Below are 7,342 nucleotides of genomic sequence, written 5' to 3'. Positions count from 1 at the left end.
ATTGGACTTCTGACTAGAAAACCTTATAGTTACTGATATGTACTCTTGTGACAACTTCCCTGTTTGACAACTAGCCCCTGTCTCCCTTAAAAAAAAAAAAAAAAAGATTTACTCAAATGTCCAGTATCATGCTGTGTTGACCCTTTTCCCAGCATATACCTGTAGAACAGTTCTTTTTGTACATTTTTGTGAAAAGTCCAAACACAAGCTCTTTACATAAGGAAACCATTAAGAACTATTATACATGCTGATCTTAGTCCTCAGTGATCCACAGGAAACAGAGGAGGACAGGGGCTCAAAATTATTTGCTGTTCACTAAGTTCTCAGAATTCTGAAGTGGAATAGGAAACCACTCATTTTTTTCATCCATGCAGAAATTTTCAAGAAGAGTTGATTTAGACATACGTTATCCACACAACTTAAACAAGTCATCTTTAAACAGAGGTGGGTTGAGTAGCCAAAAACTGTACTCAAGTAAAAGTACAATTACTTAAAAAAATTACTCAAGTAGAAGTAAAAGTACTAACATAAATATTACTTGAGTAAGAGTAATAAAGTATCCAATTAAAAGAGTACTCAAGTAGTGAGTAACTTGTTACTTTCACAAATGACATAATGGACATTATCTACCCTATATTCCATTACATAATACACTGTGAAAGACCTCTGTTCGGTCAGGAAAGGAGGAAGCTGGAGCTGGATGCACATTCAGCGAATTTTAATCCAAACACCACATTAGACTGAAAACATAATGACAACACACACAACTTCAAGGTGTCTCTCTCTCATGGCGTCTCTCTCTCTCGACTGCAGCCCTGCTCCCGGCTTTATCCCTTGCCTACTCATGCCGTCTTCACTCACAGTTCCTGCATCGGCTGGCACATACACATTTAACATGTATTACAGAGTTATTATTTTTATTATTAATGGAAATTCTGTCATCATTCACCATCATGTTGCTCCAAACCCATATGACTTTCTTTCTTCCATGCAACACAATAAGGAGATTTTAGACAGAATATTTGCCTGAGTCACTATTTACTTTAAGTGAATGTGTTTACATTTGATGTACACTCCACAACAGTTAATTGCCCATAATCCACTGCAGGGAAGATGTATGAGCTGGGAGTTTACTGCTTACTTCACTCCTGCAATGTTTTATTTCATGCTGAATGTATTAAATTACTTTTTAACAAATCATTACTTGATTATAATAACAATAACATATAGAGAGGCAAAACATACAGACACATTTAAAAATGTACTCTTTATTTATATTTATATAGAATTTTGACATTAAGCTGAAGAATTCTTTATTTACTAAATAATTCACTGAGGTGATATTATTTTAACTCAGGAGACTGCACACAGTGGAAGTGATAATTCTGTGGATTATTTAAATATTCGGTTATAACATGTAGGTTATGTTGGATGAGAAATGCTACCCAGCTTGTATTGGAGTTTAAAGATAGCCTACTAAAATATATATATATATATATATATATATATATATATATATATATATATATATATATATATAAAAACACAATAGTTTACATTTAATAAAATGTGTTTACTTTTTATATTAACATATATATTAAAAATGACAAACAGCATTAAGATTCATTGTATTAATATATAATTTAATAAGAATAACAAGTAAGGCCCAAGGATTGTAAAAGTTCATATGTGATGTTGTTTTCTGCGACAGCGCCGGAGCTCCGACGATCAATATACATCAGTGTCCGAATTCACTCACTCATTTCGTTCACTCACTGCTGAGATATAGTGCACTCACTGCCATTCACTATATGAAAAATAGTGAATGAGTGAACGATTTCGGACACAGCCACTCTCTTCACCATACGATCGCCTCGCACCCGCACTGTCTGTTGCGCTCTAGTTGTCAATCACGCGGACGGCAGAGCAAAAGGCCTATGGCAGGCTCTTATATCATTTAAAACTCCAATTTCTGATATCTGTTGTGCATTTTTGGCTAGTAGTAATTCACATTAAGATATCTATAATGCATTTCTGACTAGTCATAATTAACATTTAAGATATCTGCAATGCAACTTTGACCAGTCATTTGTTTCCTTAGGACTGCATAAAAAAAAAAAAAAAAAAAAAAAAAAAAAAAAAAAAAATATATATATATATATATATATATATATATATATATATATATATTATTATTATTATTTTTTCCCTTGTAGAAATTGTAATTACAGATATCTACAATTGATTTATTACTAGTACAAATTATAATTTAGATATCTCTAAGTTGTTACTTGTAATAAAATCAGTTGTAGATATCTGTAATTTTATATGGTTTTGACTAGTCATAATACAGTTACATATATCTACAATTCTGCATCTTTAAAGATATCCTAATTAAATGTTTTAATATCTGAAACTAAGATATATCTATAGTTGAGTGGAGTGGTGGTGTAGTGGACTAAAGCACATAACTGGTAATCAGAGGGTTGCTGGTTTGATCCCACAGCCACCACCATTGTGTCCTTGAGCAAGGCACTTAACTCCAGGTTGCTCTGGGGGGATTGTCCCTGTAATAAGTACACTGTAAGTCGCTTTGGATAAAAGCGTCTGCCAAATGCATAAATGTAGTTGTAGATATCTTGAATTGGATTTATGACTAGTCAATATTTAATAGGAGATATCTTTAATTTGAATTATTACTAGTCAATTTTAATTTAAAGATATCTATAATGTATTTATGGATATCTCAAATTGATTATAGACCAGGAAAATCTTTATTTAGAGATATCTGCAATTATTAATCTGACTGGGAAGAATTTTAAAAGAGATAACTTAAATCAACATTCTTATTAGTGACAATTCCTTTACAGAAATCTAAAATGCTTTTTCAAATTGCCTCTCTGCTATGCCTCAACTTAAAAAAAAAAACCTACCTTGGACATTTTTGCTGTCCGCCAATTTGTCTGATAAAAAATTGATCTTTTAATGTTAGTCTTTCATGTTTGGTTTATTTTAAACATAATTTTGCTTTTTTTTTTTTTTTTTTTTTTTTTTTTTAAATTCCAATTGGGGAGAGACGCTGTGCTGCTGCTTTGCCCCGATTGGTCTGAATAACTCTGCTGCATCTGTTCTGTCTTGTCTGTCTGTACGCTGTCAATGTCCTCTTTGCTCCGCGACGTTATCACTGTGTAAGAAAAGGGACGTGTGGCGTGAGAGCGTGAGAAACGTGTCAGTGCGTGACTCTCACGCTCAATGTGTAATGCCCTGAATAAATTTATTTTATTGTTAATATCATTAATTAATATAGGCTATTACATAAGTTATAGTAACTAGGAAATTCACAGCCGCTTAATAGAAGTTATGATCGATTATTTAAATGGTTGAATTAGGCTTCTCTCTTTTCAACTGACTGTAATTTTTAACTGTGTTTAATGATTTTAATGGATTAAAAAAAAAACATGGGTGCCTTGATTCTGAAGCATTAAACCACTACATCATGAATCTATTTGCCCAATTCCATATTTTTATAGATTGCATAATAATAAATTCAAAAGACCCGTTTGTGGTTGTCTGTCTTTATTAATTATTTACACTTAAATTGGTCCGTGCTGCAACATATAACAATCACTTTGCTACAGATAGTAAACTGGAGACCTTTTAACATATATAAATGCATCAAGATATTGTTTATTAAACTGTCAAGCATCGACTTAATCTTTCTGTTAGCAGCTAGTTACTTTAACAGCTTGGACATTACTATGGGATTGCAACAGGAAGTAAGAGGTGGTGCGTAATGAAGAATCATTGCAGGTCACAACACAGCAGATCGACTAGGGTAAGGGCAATTTAGATATCTGAAAATATAATTTTGACTAGTCAAAACTGAATTACAGATATCTCAAATCATCTTTGTGGATGTGTAATGTGACAAGTGACAAAATCTGTGACATCATTGCAGATATCTTAAATGGAATTTCGACTAGGCAAAATATATTAACAGATATCTTTAATGTTCTTTCTTACTAGTCAAATTATAAATGCAGACATCTCAAATTAGCATTCTGACTAGTCAAATTATAATTGTGACTCGTCAAAATGCAATTGTAGATATCTCAAATATAATTACAGATAGACAAAAGCTTTAAAAGCCAAAACGGCTTGCAATATGTACACTTAACTTGGATGTTTACATGGATTTATTCAGTTAATCAACCTGAAGTAGCTGCGATAGTTGCCAGTACCCCCGCGAGGGCGTGGGGTAAATGCATAAATACTGCTCATGACATGTGGGACGTGGGACAAAGCGCACTGATATATTGCTGCACTGATTTAAAAATGGACACTTAAAAACTGATGTCATAAGAACCCATATTTACAGAATCACCCTGAAATTGACCATCACCATGTCACAGAAAAACCCGTGTTGTCATTAGAGCCACAACTTACCTCAAAGTGCTGCCATAAGTTGGAGCTTCAATTTTAATCTTGAATTAACCACTTTCTTTGTGTAAAATTAAAGCATTGCATGATGAAACTATTCTTGTTTCACTGTGCGAAGCAAAGAAAATGTTTCACTTAGTTAGAAGAGCATGATGTTGCAGCAGTGATGGACTCGGCTTGAGTGACAGTCTGTGATAGAGCACGCAGCTGTGTGAACTTCCGCTGTAGTAAAAGTCCCATTCAATAATCTCTCAATAAATTATGCATTAATTAAAATTAAACCCAGTAATGTAACGACAGGAATGCCACCCATTGTAACGAAGTAACAATAAAATAGTAAAATAAAGTATTTTTTTTAATAGAAATGTACTTGAGTGATAGTAAAAAGTACCCACTTTTAAACCTACTCTAAAAGTACATTTTTTTCCCCAAAAAGTTACTCAAGTAAATGTAACGAAGTAAATGTAGTGCATTACTACCCACCTCTGTCTTTAAACTCACCCTCTTGTCACATTTGTAATTTAAAGCTACACTATGTAACCCTCTAGCAATTAAAAAATTAAACTGCATGCGTCTTGCTGATGAACATTGTTTTGGTAATGCTTTGGCTCTGCTCCTCTGCGCTAATGAATGTGGTTTAAGGCACCGGTGTACACAAGGATACAAGACATCTTATCTGAGCAAATGGACAAATAAATAATGAAAGAAAAGAAAAGACGGATATCTGAAAACATGTCATCTGAGTAGATAAGTGCCATATCTTATGCTGTAGTTTTGACTTATTGGAAACATTGATGTTTTGAAATAAATGACGTTACAAAAGTTAGCATTCGTTAATATTAGACATAATGGGGGGCCTGGGTAGCTCAGTGGTAAAATACACTGGCTACCACCCCTGGAGTTCGCTAGTTCGCTAGTTCGAATCCCAGGGTGTGCTGAGTGACTCCAGCCAGGTCTTCTAAGCAACCAAATTGGCCCGGTTGCTAGGGAGGGTAGAGTCACATGGGGTAACCTCCTCGTGGTCGCTATAATGTGGTTTGTTCTCGGTGGGGCGCGTGGTGAATTGAGCGTGATTGCCGCGGTGGATGGCGTGAAGCCTCCACACGTGCTATGTCTCCGTGGCAACGTGCTCAACAAGCCACATGATAAGATGTGTGGGTTGACTGTCTCAGATGCGGAGGCACCTAGACTCCGCCACCTAGACTGAAGCAAATCACTATGTGACCACAAGGACTTAGAGCGCATTGGGAATTGGGCATTCCAAATTGGGAGAAAAAGGGGAAAAATCCCCAGCCCCCAAAAAAATAAATAAATAAAATATTAGACATAATGATTGCTAGTCTGATAAGGTCAAACATTGTAAAGTGTTATAACTGCAGAATATTCTGGCCAAATAGTCCACAGTAGTAACTAATTTATAGATTGTCATTGTTACCAACCAGTGGTCAGCATCATTTCAAGATTCACATGTCCTTGGCAAGCCTAAAGCACTAAAGAACTTATTTATATAAATTATTGCCTTTATAAAGAAAAATACACACGTGTGCTAGCAAGTAAAAAGTTCTGCACTGATTACAGTATAATTATTGTATTTCACTACACACACAGACGTGTGTGTGTGTGATTACACAACTATTCATAAACCATATCAATAAAATATCTTACCTGTTGAATAAGAAAAAAGCCATCTCTGGGTCGCTTGTAAATCCTGTCAGTTGTCGCCACCTCTGAAAAGCCAAGCCGACGTTGATTTGGGTTTTATTACGGACTCTGTCACTTTCCCTTTTTGCTTGTAGACTCTACTCTGTTCGGGGTTTCTTTGTTTTTACAACCGGTGATTCCCCAGAGGTTTGCCATTTTGAATGATCCATAGTCAATTTTTCTTGTTAGTTGTGACAACAAACTTTCAGCTTCAGCTACTCCCACACCATACACGTGCTACAGTAACCGGAGCTTATTTTCTCTGTGTACGGATATGACGTGACAGGCACAAGCGAATGACATATGTATGCAATTTCCTGCGAAATCCGTCCAGACAGCTCTAAAATATAAATTATTATTATAGGTTTATCAAAGTGTATTTGGGTAATGTAAAGGCATGGTTTGGAAGATGGATTTTTGTTGCACTCTCTCATTAATACCATTTTGTTATTTTTTAACAAAACAAAGTTACATAGTGTAGCTTTAACATAATGTGAAATTATTCAGACCTCTTTTCCAGCAAAGAGTCTGGAGCAATGCAGCTTTTCTCAATGGTTCACACACATTACATTGCTTAAATGGCTTCTCTCATCTTTGCAATTCACTATTCACTAAGAGAAACTGTTGGAATTTGAAATTAATTTCCATTAACAGTGACCTCTACTGGCCATCTTGTTTTTTGTTTTTTATCATTAATGGGTAAGTTTAGGAGCACAAGATTAGATGACCACCCTGGCCCTAAAGCATGTATTGCTCAGAAGTTTTTCTTTCATGGCTCAGCAGACAAAATGGAGTTCTCAGTAATGTTTCATTTAACTATCAACTTTGTCTCAAATGTTTCTCCTAAAATTACTACAATAGTTACATAAAAATAGACACAGATGAGACAAGTTTTGACATACATTAAGAGTATAGAGCTAGTAAATAAAATATATGGATAGCATAGCTCAGATAATTTGATCTGGGAATATTTTGATGGGAAAATTTGAAGTTTATATTGAAATCTTCATCTTGATTGCTAACTTTGGCATCCTTGCACATCTGAGCACAGTGTGAAACATTGTTGAGATCTCTTCTGACACTCTAAGAGACACTTGTGAGAGTACTAGTGTTTTTTGTTGTTGTTGTTGTTTTTTACAGGACAAAAATCTGAGATGCAAAAGTCTCTATTTCATCTCAAGAGAAACAATTGAGATATTGA

The sequence above is a fragment of the Myxocyprinus asiaticus genome, chromosome 8 (genome assembly GCF_019703515.2).
Source record: "Myxocyprinus asiaticus isolate MX2 ecotype Aquarium Trade chromosome 8, UBuf_Myxa_2, whole genome shotgun sequence".
Taxonomy (NCBI): domain Eukaryota; kingdom Metazoa; phylum Chordata; class Actinopteri; order Cypriniformes; family Catostomidae; genus Myxocyprinus; species Myxocyprinus asiaticus.
The sequence above is the reverse complement of the archived record's forward strand: the minus strand, read 5'-3'. Positions refer to the sequence as shown.